The 16,938-nt window shown below is 49.7% G+C and overlaps 1 protein-coding gene across 4 annotated transcripts in view; it reads left to right on the forward strand.

Moving 5' to 3' along the window:
* The window catches only part of GCNT4 (glucosaminyl (N-acetyl) transferase 4), a 221,353-nt gene that overhangs the window by 133,873 nt on the left and 70,542 nt on the right, over nt 1-16,938 (forward strand). For 2 of the 4 annotated variants that reach the window (XM_078675245.1, XM_078675246.1), the window contains exon 2: nt 16,161-16,252. The exons of the other annotated variants lie outside the window; for them this stretch is intronic. The gene's annotated coding sequence lies outside the window, so the exon portion shown is untranslated. The remainder of the gene's footprint in view (nt 1-16,160; nt 16,253-16,938) is intronic. 4 annotated transcript variants of the gene reach the window in all.

Here is a 16,938-nt window from a genome sequence, read left to right on the forward strand (position 1 = left end):
CTCTTATAGGCAGAGAGTCGAGCCAGTCACTGACATTTTCGGGGCGATCAAAAAAGAATACACGTTCCCGATATTCAATCCGAAGCCTGGTAGGGAACAACATGGCGTACTTGAGACCCAAGTCCTGCAATCGTTTCTTCACTCCCTGAAATCCAAGCCTTTGTTTCTGGTCACGCGGTGAAAAGTCAGGATAAAAAGAAACAGAGGTATTTTCAAAATTCACTGGGCCCTTGTCCCGTGAGGCCTGCAGAACAGCATCCCGGTCTCTAAAGTGGAACAACCTGGCAATAATGGGCCTCGGGGGAGCACCCGGCTTAGCCTTCCCGCCAGGAACACGATGAGCGCGCTCAACAGCAAAGAACTTGCTGAGTCCAGCGGGAGAAAGATAATTGGTAATCAAGTCCTCCACCAAGAGGTCAACCCCCAGGATCTCGGCATTCTCCGGGACACCAATAAGGCGCACGTTGTTGCGACGGGCCCTGTTTTCGTAGTCCTCGAGACGACGAGCCATCAGGTCATGCGAGGAACGCAGATTGCCGATCTCCGTCTGGGCTTCTGTGACATCCGCAGTAAGACTAGAAGTCTTCAAGCCCAATGACTCGACCCTTTCATTGGTCTTCTCAAGATCCGCTCTAATCAGCGTAATGTCAACGGCCACCGTGTCTATCTTAGAGGCTAGGGCCTCGTACTGATGTCCCATGGAGGCCTGCATGTTGGCAATGGCACCCATGACGTCCTGTAAGGATGGTTCCGAAGACGCTGAAAAGGCGGTCTTAGGATTATCCGAAGCGCGGCCCGCAGCGCCAGGCGACCCCTTGACCTGCGAGTAGTGATCCATAATGTTCGTCTGGGTTTGGCCACCACGGAGAGGTGCCTTGGTCTTGCTCTTCTCAAGAGGCGGTCTGTTGGCCATATTGGAAAAGGGACCCCGAAGGGGTCCTCGCGACCTGGTGAAAATGGCCGGTTGTGGAGTGTCCAGACAGTCAACAAGACCAGATCAGATGGTTGTGGGCACAAAAGAGGCCGGGTTGTGGGCAGTCAGCCGGGCCAGCACCAAACAGCAAAGTGACAACAGGCCAGCCGAAGGTGGATCAGGGCTACACCTCTGCCGATCAGAGCCGGGAGCAGAAAACTAAAACTAAAGTCAGGAGGGGTCGACCAGAGGGGACCCCCTCAGCCGTTGTTGATCCACTACTCCACGGCCTGCCAAGCAACCGAGCCCCCGGTCCGCCTCGGGGTAGGCCACAAAAAGAAGAGACGATGCAAAAGTGGACCCCAGCGTCCAAATTCGATTTTTCAAAAGGTACGAAGATCAGCAAGGATGTACGAACAAAAGCCGGTCCTCGAAATCAGGATGTAGTCAGGATATCCGTGAAGGGCGGCGCGGGTCCGGGGAGCTCTGTGCTCACGCGACCATCTTGGATGCCCGCGAAGCTCCTCCTCCCTGATGCCCACTATTTGATGCCTTTCGCGCTGAGGAGGAGCACTGGGATGAATGGTGGGTGGGCAGGAAAAAAACATGGAAAAGGATTCGGAAGCATGGTAGTAGCATGTACTAAGGAAAGAATGAAGCAGGGCAGGCCTTCCCATGGACTGCTAAATAGCAAATGAAGTTGAAAACAAAAAGGTAGTTCACTGTTGTCAGCAGGGGAAGACTATACCTCATCCAATCAAAGGTAAATTATGTATGTCCTCGGGACTGGAAACACATAGACGCATGGAGAAAAGACATCCAATAAACAGCATGAATTTGCATTGACAAGAAATGCATCCATTCGTGAGCAAGGGGCTGACCCTAAGTCCATTCTGTGCAGTATTGAAGATTATGGTAGCAAGACAGCAAAAACAGTTTAAAATGTTACTTATTCCAGGTTATTATTTTGTTAGTGAGACCAGAGGTAAGGTCTCTAGCTTTAATTTACGCATATGTCCAGTGGAGACACAAACCCTGATGCCTTACATTAGTGGGCCACGCTCCATTACCTTTTGGAGATGGATGCTGTATAGCACAATGATAGCCCCCCTCAAGTCAAAAAACTTCTAGATGGATATACAAATCATACTGGAACTAGATAAGTCAAACATATAGTGAAGACTGCATCTACCACAATGGCATGCTTGGATGCCTCTATTTACATGTCAAGTGCAGCAATACCGGTTACATTCCTGATGTGCTGCAACAATTCCGGACTCATGGCGGGGTGCAATAATCCAACCTATTCATAAATCAGGTTCCCGTGCTTCTCCCAACAATTACAGACTCATTGCACTTCTGGACATTGAGGCGAAGCATTACGCTGGTCTTCTCTTGGAGGAGCTGAGGCTATGGGCTAAGGACCACAATCTGATACCAATGAACCAAACCGGTTTTGTTGCTAATTCCGGGACTATGACCAATCTACTAGCACTGTCAACCATTGTCGACAAAGCAATCTCCACGTCTAGGTTAGTGTTCTGTTGCTTTGTCGACTTTAAAGCAGCATTTGACAAGGTCCCGAGAGCTGCTCTATGGGAAAAGTTGAGGAAATGGGGGATCCCTGACAAACTATTGGAGGCAATCATTCAACTCCACTCTAGTACTAGGGTCCGGGTGAAGCTGGGGTCCGGCTCGCATCTCTCACGGAAAATTCCGACAACAAGAGGTGTGAAGCAGGGATGCGTGCTGGCCCCCATGCTTTTTAACCTGTTTATAGCGGACTTGTCAAAGTCACTGGATGAAACCAACAGTCATCCCCTAAGGTAGGAGACATGTCATTAAGTAATCTTTTATATGCCGATGACTTGGTTCTCTTTAGCCTTACCAGGGTCGGGCTGCAAAGGCTTCTTGATAAACTGCACAGCTACACGATCATGAACCAACTGGAGGTCAATCTAAAGAAAACACAAGTTGTCCCATTAGGCCGGAAACGGCACACTGGTGGAGGTTGGTCATATAACACAAGCCTCGTTATAGGTTACTCGTATAAGTACCTAGGTGCCCATTTGGACTCTAGGGGCAACCTTATTAAACATCGTAACGAGATTGCAGTTAAAGCAATGACCCTTGCGGTGTCATTAGCTAAGCTCTCGAAAAATCTCTCTGGCCCAACTCTCTCGCCGCTCTTAGAAGTTCTGAGAGCAAAAACTGGCCCCACCTTATCAAACGGTATAGAGATATTCAGGGGCAAATTGAACACTGCCCTAAATCAACACACGACCAAAATTTATAAAAAGGTACTCCATCTGCCGTATTCCGCATCCGCAGCTCAGGTAAGATTAGAGCTAGGGATACTAAATTATGAGGCCTCTAACATCGGTACATATTTAAACCTCTGCCATAAACTGAGGCAAGCGGATCTAGGTACACTAGAATCTTTAGTCTGGCTAGAAATCACCCAGAAAAACCCTGGAGGTACGTTTGGCTGCCTCTTTAAGGACTACATCCATCAATCTATGATCTATGATCTGATCTATGGGCCCTTATTCCCAGTCGGTCAGCTTTTAAAACCGGCATTAAAAAATGCGTGAGGATGAGTTCCCTTATAATTGACAAGGCACATTTTACTAAACGTAGCCATGCTTGGGCCATTGTAAACTCATATAGACGGCTAGCTCCCGCCACGTACCTGTCTTGCACATATTCATTGTACTGAAAACGTAGTTTCATGGCAATCAGAATGGGTGATTGGCGCTTTCTGCATGATTTACCCCCCTGGCGATGTACGGTGGAAAACTTACTTTTTAGAGGGTGTGGCAAGACAGCTGAAACTCTGTTGCACGTGGTTTGTCTTTGTCCAGCTCTTAATTCCCAACGCAGGGGTAAACTGAAAGCAGAGTGGAATAGGCTGGGGGTTCGGACATGTAGGCAAGCCATTATTGCTGCTCTGAACCCCGAAAATACAGACCTAAACCTAGGGCTAATAACTTTCATTCAGCAAGCATATCGCAACTTTATGCAAAAGAGACCCTGCTAATAAAATTTCAGGGAAGATGAAATGAAATGATCATTATATTTTGCGACCTGATAGGTCAACCCATCGAATAGTACCATAAAGTACACTGGTTTGTCTTTTATATGTATGTTGCATATTTTCAGAGCAACAAAAAAAAAAGGCTCAACAGTTTTGCACATTACTTTTTAAAATTCTGTTTTGTATCTTTTAAAAATATCATCGAATCAGGAGGTTCAGGATGTGGGAGATCCTGAGGGTTATTGAAGTGTTGTAGTTTTTTATCGAATTTTAAACAGCCTGTATATAATGTGAATTTTGTAATTTTCTTTTAAAGATATCTGTGTCATATCTAAATAAAGATTGTTTTTTATTATTAGTAGTGATGTGCCGCAACTCTTTGGCAGTAGGCAGCCAACATGATACTGTAAGGTTAGTAGGGAGACTGAAACTAGATCACATTTCAAGAACGCACTGGCACTCTGTTGTGACAACTAAAGTGGATTTGGAAGTAGGCGGTTTAGATGCGCTATCACTTAGATAATCCTCATGACAGCAGTGTGCCGTGTTAAGGTGTCTGGGACATTGTTAACCTCAAAGTCTATGACCCAATTCAAATTAGAAATTCAGAAAACAGTCTGTAATAAAGGACTGGTTCAAAAAAAGGGAATTCAAAATCAGGAATTCAAGAAACCACATAGGTTTATTATGAATGAAAGTGAAATACAGAAAATTGGGAAAAAATTCAAATTTAGCAGTTATTTGGTCAGTCTAAATACATAGAACTCAACTGCCATGTAGACTGTTACAAGAATAATGTAATAATAAGCAACATTGTGAAAACAGTCTTAAGTTCCAAATGTGCCACAAATCAATAGAAAATCGGGCAGCATCCCTGGAGGCACAGGAACGAGTCTGACTCCTCCATCTCCAACATTAGCCATTTTCAGCATAGAAAATCATTAAAACTGCATAGTCCACATGGTTCGAGAATTATTAGAACGATTCATATTTTACCAAAAAACTTTTTATTAAACATACTTCAGCATTAAGATCTAGCATTACCATGAGTCTCATATTCTATGCATCCTCCGTATACTAGTGCACAATCAGCAATCAATATGTGTATATGACAATGAACACGTTACAATCAGAATCTCAATCTAACACAGATCTCTTCTCCTACCCTCTCCCTCTGCTAACTTCCTGAAATCTCCAAGTTGCCCCTATAAGATTCCAAAACGATTCATATTTTAAAAACATTACAACTCTACGCATTAAATGCTACATGAATAATGATTAGTCCCTTCTGACCCTTGCCATTCAAAGGTTTTAGAGCAAAATAGTTACATAAGCAACAGAAAACGATCATGAATTAATGTAATACAATGTGCTAAAAAGGAGGCCCTTGTAAATAACAACAAGCATTTGCAATGCAATAGGTCTTGCACTTATGAGAGTTTAAACTATTGGCATTGTAAATGCCAACAGCTTAAACTCTCGCAAATGCGAGACCTATTGCATTGCAATTTTTTTTTTATTGTCAAAGACCCCATGCCGCACTTTCATGTGCATGAAGGCCGCGACCCTTTCTTTAAAAAAGCTGTCTCTAACAAATGGTGCGCGACTGCCATTAAAGTGAAACCGCGGCATGGGGGCGTTTACAAAAAAAAAAGAAGCATCCGTTTGTCAAAATAATGCTTCTTTTTTTTTTGTAAAAGGTCCCATGCTGCGGTTTCATTTAAATAGTGGGCGCGCACCTTTTTTTAGACACAGCTCTCCTAAAGAAAGGGGTGCAGGCTTCATTCACGTGAAAGTGCGGCATGGGGGCTTTGAAAAAACAAAAAATATTTGCAATGCAATAAATCACGTATTTGCAAGAGTTTAAGCTATTGGCACTTATAATCTCAATTGCTCAAACTCTCCTAAATGCAAGATCTATGGCATTGCAAAGAAGCAGCTGCCATTGCCCCAGCTGCTTGGAAAGTGAAAGTGCGCATGGCGCCCTGAATGTAAGGAATGCAAAACAACAATTGATGGACAGAATGCAGAACAATGTCATACATTCACCCCAGTACAGAGATCTGGGCCTAAATCCATCGTTTTTTTGCACTCCACACCACCCCAGTTCAGACATGGCCATATGCAAATCAGCCTTGACCCTGTGCCTCATGGGAACAGTCCAGCCCGAACTGCCAAGCCATGTCTTTCCTGGACCGGAATCAAGCATCCTAGGACCGGTTTCTGGCTATCAGCCGTCTTCAGCCAGGATAGCTTGACTCCAGTGGTGTGGAGAGCATGGGACTCACGTCTGAGCATACCCATCCCACTCGGGGTGACAAATGCAAAAACAACAATTGATGGACAGAATGTAGAACAATGTCATACATTCACCCCAGTACAGAGATCTGGGCCTAAATCCATCGTTTTTTTGCTCTCCATGCCATTCCAGTTTGAACCCAGCCATATGCAAATCAGTCTTGACCCTGTGCCCCATGGGAACAGTCCAGCCCGAACTGCCAAGCCAGGTCCTCCCTGAACTGGAAACAAGCATCCTAGGACCGGTTTCGGGCTTTCAGCCCTCATCAGCCAGGATAGCTTGATTCCAGTGGCATGGAGAGCACGGGACTCGTTTTCTAAATGAGCGGCGAACCTTTGCCTTTCCGGGTGTGGCATGTGCTAGAAAGCACCAATAGTTTAATGAAGGGAGAGCACACACAGAGAGGAGAGAGCATGTGCACCCAATTAGAGATCATGGGCCTAGTGGGTAGTGTGCCGCTGACGAGTGTGTGCCACTGAGGAGTATGTACAGGAGGGAGTGCCGTCCAGGAGGGAGAAGAGTGCAGCTAAAGAGAGCGAGAGAGTGCAGCCAAGGAGTGAATGAGTCACAGAGGAGAGAGAGAGAGTGCAGCCAAGGAGTGAATGTGTCACAGAGAAGAGAGAGAGCATGTTGATGGGAAAGAGTAACAAACAATTAAATGAATTCATGAATTAATATCAGACACTCTAGGGCGTTCAGGGCTGCATTCCAGTCCATCATTTTTCACATGCTTCTCAACTGCCTCTACTCGTTCTCTCTTTTTCCGGCGCCTTTCTACTTCGGACGTCTCCTACATAGATAAGGGAAGGACACTGCTGAAAGAATGTGGCATATGAAAGGAAATTTGAGTGATGACTGCATTTGTCACGGTTTATATAGTGCTTAGAATCCTCAAATTCTCAGGCCAGTCGTGATACAACTAAGTGTGTGGCGCAGTCCTAGTTTCTCGCGCTCCTAACTGTCTGTACTCAGAGTGCGCGCCCTCGAAATATAAATATATCCGAGGCGCCACGCGACCCTGATTACATCAGCCCATGGGACACGCGGATATTGAACGAAAGAGCTGCCGGCAGTGCAATTGTTCATTCTAACTTTCAGATATTGAACGAAGACTCTATGGACAAACTTTGCCTCAGAGGTGTTAAAAGAGAATCATTCCGGGGGGGCGAGGCCAAGATGGCGGCATAGACGGTCGCAAGCTCCGTGAGCTCCCCCTCCCGCCGTAGCCCAGGGCTGATTATAGCAGCAGTGTCTCCCCCCCCTCCCCCGGGGTCACTATCGCGACTGGGAGGACGGCGATATCGGGGTGAACGTAGCAATCCCCGACAGAGGTGCGCGGGTGCCACTGCAAAGCTCGGCGGCCCCCAGCTCCGGACCGAGCTGCGGCAACGCTGATCCGAGACGGGGCCTAGACTGACGAGACACGGAGCAATGCCCTGGATGTGAGAGTCTACGGCACCCCCGCGAGCAGGACGGGAGGGCCCTCGTGGCGCAGCCCACAGCAGACCGACCGGCCCCCTGCCCCGAGACAGCGCGGGGATCGCCCGAGCCCGGGGTTGAGAAGGCCGAGACAGGAAACGGCTCTCCCCTGTCGGCTCGCCCACAGAGTGCGGTCCTGAGCGCAATTGCGGAGGAGAAGGTGAGGAGAGCGGGGGGCTCTGCGGCGAAGGAAGAGGCCATACACTAGGCCCAAGGGGGTCTTGGACAACTGGAAGCAGGCCCAGCCGCGGCGATCAGCGCCATTTTAGGCTGGGGCAGAGCAACAAGTCACAGGGACACTCCGCCCACAAGCCCACGGCCAAACATCTCACTCCAGCGGGCACCCCCGAGCTTGCCCCGCCGCTCCTCACCAACACACAGCGGGGAGAAGGCCGGCAGGGACCCCCAATTCCGGGAGGCGCCATTTTGCAACGTCGGCGCGAAACAAGCACCAACACACACGAGGGAGGGCCCGGCGCCCCGAGACGGTAGCTTCACAGAGCCACAGGCACATTTCTGACGCCCGGATGTCAAGGAGGCGTACGAGACAGCTGCTGTAGCGGGGACGTCCGGTGTGGAGGAGGGGGCAGAGAGGGCAAGTAGAGTGAAGGGGCCACTGAGATCCCGAGAGGCCCATTTGGCAGACAAACAACCCCCAGGGGCGCCGCACGGACTTCGATGCACCGCGCCAAGGCCCAACGCATAGCAGGACAGGGAAAGACAGCCAGAACCTCCCTAGCACACTACGCGTGGTCGGGCTCGCGGCGGGGAGCTGGTGCCCAAATTGCCCTTGGACGCAATACAGCCTCACCGGGGTAGGGCCCCAAGGTGAAACCGACCCACACGTGAAGCACCAACACCACAAGGCCCACCCACAGAGTGGATACAAATGGCGGGACAGCGAAAGAAAGGTGACCGCACCCTCCCCGAAAAGCTCGCCAAGGGCCAAACTAAGACCGATAAGGGGCCACCATCTCCAGGGGCAGGGAAATCGCAAACTGACCCAACAAGTGAAGAGGTGCCCATCACTAGGTCCTTCCTGGAATCCCTGTTCAACTCCCTCAGAGCCGACTTCCAGACGCTGAAACAAGAAGTTGCCGGGGAAGTCAGACGGGATGTGGATGGCCTGGGCGAACGGGTGGTCGCGATCGAAGAAGCGGACCAAGCCAGGAGCGAAGAGCTTGAACAGCTACAATAGGAGGTGATCCGCTTAAAAGACCAATAGCTGGACCTGCAGGCACATGCCGAGGACTTGGAAAATCGGTCCCCTCGAAATAACATACGGGTCCGGGGGGTCTCTATCAAAGAAGAGGGGGCGGACATCACAGGATACCTACAGGCCATTTTCCGGGACATCCTGGGGGAGCCCGCGGACTTCAAAATAAGAATTGACAGGACCCACAGGGTGGGGCTCCAGAGACGATCACCTGCCCCACCACCAGACATTCTGGCTTTCCTACCAGACTTCCCGCTCAAAGAACAAATCCTCAGAGACGCCCGACGGCAACAGCCTCTCCAGTTTCGGGCCACCGCGTAGCCTTATACCAGGACCTATCGAACATTACTTTGCAAAAGAGGAAAGCATTCAAAGTGGCCACAGACTTCTTGCGCACGAAGGAGATCCAATACTCCTGGGGCCATCCTTTTCGCTTGATCTTTAAATGGAACGGGGCCCTTCAACAATTGAGATCACTGCAGGACACTTGTGCGCTCCTGTAGATAGCCCCGCCGGAGGAGTCGCCTCCGATGAGATCGCCGCGGCCCGGTCCCGGGGGGGCTGGCAAACGGTCGGCCGCAGGCGTCTTCCCGAGACAAACTCGAAACCGGAGGCACATGTCATCTCACAGGAGAGAGCCACTGGTATAAGGGAAGTTGCCAGAGAAACATCGTCCTCGGAATAAGCAACTGACGGAGGGGGACATATTAGCATGATACTGATATTGGTCTGGGGGCTGGCGGGGAGCCACGGAGGCAGCCACCGGATCTCTCCTCACCGAGTGACGCTACCACAGTCCTGAGCAGGACCAACAGGACTGGGACAATGGTTATCTATCAATGTTGGGGAGTTTGGGCGGGGGGGTTGTTGACTGGAGTTCAGGGGGGGTTGGGGGGGAGGAGGGGCCAGGGGAGAGACAATTTCAGGGGGGGTGGTGCAGGGGGGGGGAGGGAGGGAGGGCGGGCGGGCGGGCACTGCAAGACAAGTTGTAAGACCAAAAATGCCCAGGCGTGACGTACCATTTACCTACGACACTCATGTGCCTGACTCCACAATGCAGGTCATCTCCCTCAATGTTAAGGGGCTAAAAAAAAAACATCAAACACAGGGCCGTCCTATCCTTCATGGAAAATTCCAGGGCGGAGATATGCCTTCTACAGGAAGCACATCTACTACCCAAAGACTGGAACTGCATGCGGTCTAGGGCCTTTCCAACGCAATACTACTCCTCCACCACGGAGAAAAAAGCCGGGGTGGCCATTCTGTTTGCGCGCCACTTCAAGGGCCAGATAGGGGACACGGTCGCAGACATAAAAGGTAGGCTCCTAGCATACAAAATACAACTGGGGGGTTGATCAGCCGTGATAGGGTCAATATATGCTCCAAACAGTAAGCAGGAATCCTTTCTCACCGGGGCTTTGGCAGACACGCTAACACACATCAATTCCACGCTGGTGGGTGGTGACATTAATCTTGTGATGGATTCCAACAGGGACAGATCCGGCCACAGATTTGGCTTTACGGGGGCGATTTCCAAGGAAGGGGAACACTGGTTGGCGAGTAGAGGTTTCACAGACCTTTGGAGACTGATTCACCCCGACGCCCCAGGATACACCTTCTACTCGCACGTACACCGCACCTACGCACGCATTGACCACTTTCTGGCGTCTACGGAAATGGCGTCTCTGACCACGGACATTGAGGTTGTCCCTGCAGCACTCTCTGATCACGACGCCCTTGCACTACACATTCAGGTTCCACGGATTAAGACACAGAAAGGCAGGTGGCGTCTCAAAGAATCCCTATTACATCGTAAAGGGGTCACACAACAACTCAACACATGCATCACCGAATATTTAACCATAAACGACACGGCAGACTCTCCACTGACGGCGCTATGGGGGGCACTGAAAGCGGTGGTGCGCGGGGAACTAATCGCGGTAGCAGCAGCGGAAGCCCGAGAACGCCGGGACAAGAGACAGGCGTTGTCCGACCAAGTGTTGGAACTCGAACGGGTCCACAGCACGACGGTGGCCCCCAGGATATGGCGCAAGCTTAAGGCGGCCAGGGCCCAACTAGCGAGCCTTGATCTGGACCGAGCAGAATACGCGGGTTTACGCCTTTGACACACCTACTACGTGGGTGGTGATAGAACGGGGCGGCTGCTAGCCAGCAAACTCAAAGCCAAGGTCCTGCGCTCCAAAGTCGCGTCCATCCATGATAGCACCGGGCGAGAGCGACAAGGGGACGAGCAGATCGCGAGACGTTTCGAGCTTTTTACGCATTGTTATATGCGGCGGAACCGCGCCTAGACACAGAAGGCGCGGCCTCATATCTCCAAGCAGCGGCTGTCACGGCCCTTAACGAGGCCAACGCGCGCTCGCTAGACGCACCGTTACGACCTGATGAGGTGATCACAGCGATAGCACGCCTCAATACACTGAAGGCGCCAGGCCCAGACGGATTTTCAGCGGGCTTTTATAAAAAGTGTTGCCCTCTGATAGCCCCGATACTGGCCAGGTTGTTTAATTCTTTCCAAGGCCCAGGCTCCATCCCAAGGGACATGCTGGATGTGGACGTAATCGTCCTGCCGAAACCAGGGAAGGACAAAACCCAATGTGCAGCCTATAAACCCATACAGCTGCTTAACCTAGACCTTAAGCTCTTTACTGGCATTTTGGCCGCGAGGCTGGGTCCCTGCCTGCCAGGGATCATCGAACCTGACCGGGCAGGATTCATCCCGAACAGGCAATGTGCAGACAGCACGAAGCGTCTGCTCCATGTCATTGACAAGGCCCATTTTAATGACTCAGACGCAGCCCTTTTGTCGGTCGACGCGGAAAAAGCGTTTGACAGGGTCGACTGGGGGTACCTGGATACCACCCTGGTACGTTTTGGGGTGGGAGAACGGTTCCGCACTTGGGTCACCAGTTGTTATGCCGCCCCTCAAGCGGTCATTCGGGTTAACGGGGTATGTTCCAAGCCATTCGACATCCAACGAGGGACCAGGCAGGGGTGCCCACTCTCCCCACTGCTCTTCGCCCTGTACATCAAGCCATTCGCCCAAAGGGTCAGAGATAACCTGGCAATTACCGGAATCAAATTTGGTGGGGACCCACAGACCAGAAGTCTCTACGCTGATGATATCCTCGCAGCAGTGGAGAACCCCGCTCAGTCGATCCCAGCGTTCCTAACTGAAATGGAGGCGTTCGGGAAAGTGTCTGGTTTTAAAATGAATATTGGGAAATCCCTGATACTCCCGCTGGGGCGTAATGCCCGAGGGGCTGGCAATTTGCCCCAACAGCTGGGAGGGCTATCCTCCTGCATGTTGGTGCCATATCTGGGCATCTCATTAACACCTAGCACGGCGCAAACGATAGAACAGAATTACTCGGCTCTCCTTGCTCAGCTTATGGGTGACCTAGCACGTTGGCGCAAACACTCGCTCTCTTGGTTGGGGCGAGTGGCGGCAGTAAAAATGTCTCTGTTTCCGAGAGTCCTGTATTTGTTCCAGACCTTGCCAGTCACCCCCCCCCCCCCGATAGGCCTGCTTAAAAAGCTGCAAGACGCCATCAGTCAATTCGTGTGGGCCGGCAAGCGACCACGGCTCCGAAGAGACCTCACCAGATAAGCCACATCGATAGGCGGCTTGGGAGTTCCAGATCTCCAGAGGTATTTTCAAGCGTCACAACTTAGATACCTCCTGGAATGGCTCCGCCCTGAATCCGAGAAAAGGTGGTTGTTCTAAGACCGAGCAATGGCACAAATGCCGCTATGGAGGGTCCCATTTCTACGGCGCCGGGATCGGCCAGCGTACATGAAAAAATCACCTATCACGCGCACAATCTTGCAGGTGTGGGACAAGGTGGCGGTGGACCGGGGTCTCACTACTTACCCATCGCCGATGACGCTCCTATTCGATAACCCAGCATTTGAGCTGGGTATGGTCCCCGGATCTTTCCCTCAATGGCGGTCGTCAGACTGTAGATCGGCCGGTCACCTTTTCAACCTAGAAGGCTTTATGCCAATGCACACCCTGCAGGAGGCCTACGCGTTACCGCAGATTCCACGATTCCAATCCTTTCAGATCCGACACTGGCTCCTGAGCAGTGACACAATGCCTCAGGTTAGTAGGCACCTCACTCCATTTGAGAAATGGCTCCACACCAAGAAAACAGATAAACAAGCCATAACGGAGTTATACAAAATGCTGTGTCGGCCAACCACATGCTCCGCTGGACAGAAAAGATGGGAGCGAGAATTAGGTCGCTCCCTGACAAACAAAGAGTGGCAGGACATATATTACAGAGCCCATCACACTGCAAGGAATGTAGTTAGCAAGGAATCAGCAGTCAAGATAGCTTATTACTGGCACCTAACACCAGCCCGGCTTCACCAAAGCAACCCACGCCGAGACCCGCTGTGTTGGAGGGGATGGGACAAACAGGCACTCTCACCCACATACTATGGGAATGCGCAGAGGTGCAAGATTTCTGGGAGCAGGTACTCCAGGACATTGATAAATACTTTGACACAGAAATCCTGCGCTTCCCGGCATACGCACTACTGGGCTTACCCAATAATATCACCTTCCCACTCAAATCACTCAGGGGGAAACAAATGGGGCTGGCGATGGGGGCGGCGACGCAGCATGTCCTGTCATTGTGGGGCTCCACACGGAAACCCACGCACAATGGGTGGCTTCACAGGCTATGGTACACGATGGGTATGGAACGGATACAGGCCTCCCTTAATCAAACACAAGACCCGTTTCTAGACACCTGGCAACCCCTGGTGGACCTTCTATCAGAAGAATTTAATGAGCTCACCTGCCCGAAATACCTCAAAGTTCTTCGACTAGCTGACGAATTCCGAAATGCCTCTGACACAGCCACCTAAGGCTTCCGGGCTCGAAACCCGGAACAATCACTGCCAGAACATCGTCCACACCGGAGGGGGGGGGGACCGCGGGATGGGAGGGGGGGTGGTTGGGGGGGTGGGCAGGCATCTCAGCTGGGATTGTTTGGGGCATCAACGCTCAACACCAAGCCCGTACCCACTCGCATGGACACATTTACCCTTCCGGGTTGCATGTTGATCATCTTGGCGGCGGGGGGTGCGGATTAGAAGAGGGAGATATTCCTTGGAACATATTCTGCCCGACTTGTTGTATGTTTTATTTCATGAAATACAATAAAAACGATTTAAACCAAAAAGAGAATCATTCCGCTGCAGCTGAAAACTCCTGTACTTCATTTCCGCGAAACAAATAAGGTGCGCACTCTGGTTGCTATAGAAACAGTATGTGGTAGAATAGCTTTAAACCACACTGCCTTCTCTGTGGGTTTATTATATTTCTAAATCTAATATTTTACGGCGACCGTCAGATGGAACTTCGAGACAGGAGACGTTTTAACATGCGTTAAGACACAGAGACCTGCTTGCAATTGTTATGCCTTGCTGAAGCTGGCATAGAATGAATTCTAAACAGGGCACTGCCAAATGTTGAACTTTCTGTCGCTAGCAGGCTCCCTGTAATCTTCTCTCCTCCTTTTTGGTTGGGCTCGTGGAGGCATATGTGATACGCTGCCCTGCATTAATATCAAAGTAAGAAGTAATTGCATTTATATAGCGCTTACGACCTCTGACGAGGCGTCGAAGCGTACTCCTTGAGCCCATGTGTGCCATATGCGCTCGGATTATAACTCTACCCACCTTCGCAGACCAGTGGATTCATTTTAAAGGTGCCGATGCCTTGTCTGTGGCCGCAGTGAGGGCCTTTCTCATAAAACGGGCAGTCCAGTAAACTGAGTTTCGAAATATTCAACCTGAACCCAGATTCATTGGCTGAGATTTTTGCTGCCAGGTGGTTTTACAGCAAACTAAGGAGCGGGGTGGTTTTGGGGAAGCAGTGGTGTGGGTGTGTCAGGTGCTTGTACAGTAAGGTCAGAGGTACAAAAAATAACTTGCTGAATGGTCCACGTCAGGCTTAGACCTACATATCACTGTCCTCCATTCCCGCTGCCCCACCCCTGTAAGTCCACGTAAAACATCAGTGTCACGAACGTAAATAGACATTTTTACACGCGTTAAGACACGGAGACCTGCTTGCAATTGTTATGCCTTGCTAAAGCCCGTCTTCCCGTTTCCTAGCAGATCCCAGCAGTGCCGCCGTCTGCCAAGTCCGGTGCGATTTACAGTGGAGTGAGCATGTGTGGTTGTTGTATACGGACGAGCAATGGAAAGCGAAGCACATACACAAACCGGAGAAACCGGTTCCCCGTGTGTGAGTTAGACGGAAGGGCGCCTACCAATATTTCTTCATAACTGTTGGTAGATTGAGACCCACGGTTTGCACAAGTGCTTTGTTAAATAGTCACATCTTAACTTTAACTAATATCAAACGGTGCCAGGCTGCGGTGAGTGGAACGGGCAGTTTCTGTGGGCAATGCCTGGAGGCTGGCATTCAAGGCTGTTCACACGGAGCTGAAATCGCATAGACACATTGAGGCTTGCAGGGCAGCTGCCCGCTGCAAATCCAGGCGCCGCTTGTAAGCCTCAGCTGCTTTGCATAATAAGCATGGTCACAAAAGTAAAAAAGGACCGCTCTGCTGCCGATCTATAAAGCAGGCTAGCCAGTCCAAGTGGGCCGGCACAAAAAGCCAAAGGGAGGCAACACAGATAGCTTATTTCCAATGGCTGGTCACTGTTTAGCATAAACGGTGACACCAGCCAATGAAAATAAGGGGCGGGGCTTAAAGCCCTTTTCTAAAAAATACTCCTCTTCATTAAATCTCGCCGAGCCATCTGCGCATGTGCACAGCAACGCTAGGCGAGACCTAATAAATGATACTGGGGGCAGTCACCTGTCTTTTTTGTGCACTAATAGCCCACGGTGTCAAAATATTCAGACTGTGCAGCACTATTTTTCCATTCAACGGTTAGTAGGACTGACCATAACTATTCTTAAAGCAAACACTTCAAGTAACCACTGGTAGTCCCATTACCTTGACTGTATTTTATCTACCAATGTACTGCTTCCAGCTGCCTGAAGCCAATCAAGCACACCATATGTTAGCCAATAGGCTCCTTTGATATAACGTAGCTTTAGGACATGCAAGTGCAGACTAGTGTGTAGCGCACATAATCACATGTAGGTGCTGGTAGTGAGTCTTTTTGTAAACCACCACCTTAATGAGTATTTTATCATCCGCAGAATGATTAAAGAGGCGGTCGATCCAACCAGGAGCTCAGATTACTTGTACATCAGCTTGGCAAATGCTTTTATCCAGGCAGCAAGATCACAAGGTAACAAAATCCTTTTATGATTTCAACTTTTAAAAGAAGATATTTATAAAGACTACAACGATATAGGATTCACAAAACATAACTCCACGCCTCCCAGCCCACTTCCGCCTTTAAGAACAGCAATCATATCCATTATGTAAACATCACAGTAGAGCAAAAATTGTGTTTTGAACCTGTAAGCTCCGGGGTTTCCCTGGGGTACCAAAAAGAACAGAGAGGCAGAGAGACAAAGGCCCTGGCAATACAAAAAGGTGTAGGACGACACTAGCACTGATACAGTTTACTTACGGTATGTCTCCATCGAGCCTTACCAGGGCTGCAGAATCAGACGCGTAAATAAACTAAAGCACGATTCAGGAATGGAAAAATATCACCTTAGTGCGGAGGATGTAATCAAGGTTAGTTGTGATAAGGCCGGGTTCCACTACCAAAATTTAACAAGCATATGCAATGCAATAGGTCTCGCATTAGGAAAGTTTGAGCTATTGGAATTGTAAATGACACATTTTTTATTTGTGTTGGTTTTGAAAATAGCGAAATTAATAGCTTTGTCATTTACAATGCCAATAGTTTTAACTTTCGCAAAGGTGACACCTATAGCATTTGTAATGCAATATGTGTTGTATTTACGTGACTTAGATGTATTGATATTACAAATAATAATGGCTTTCAATTTTTTTAAATAA

This window comes from Lissotriton helveticus, chromosome 2_1 (assembly GCF_964261635.1).
Source record: "Lissotriton helveticus chromosome 2_1, aLisHel1.1, whole genome shotgun sequence".
Lineage (NCBI taxonomy): Eukaryota > Metazoa > Chordata > Amphibia > Caudata > Salamandridae > Lissotriton > Lissotriton helveticus.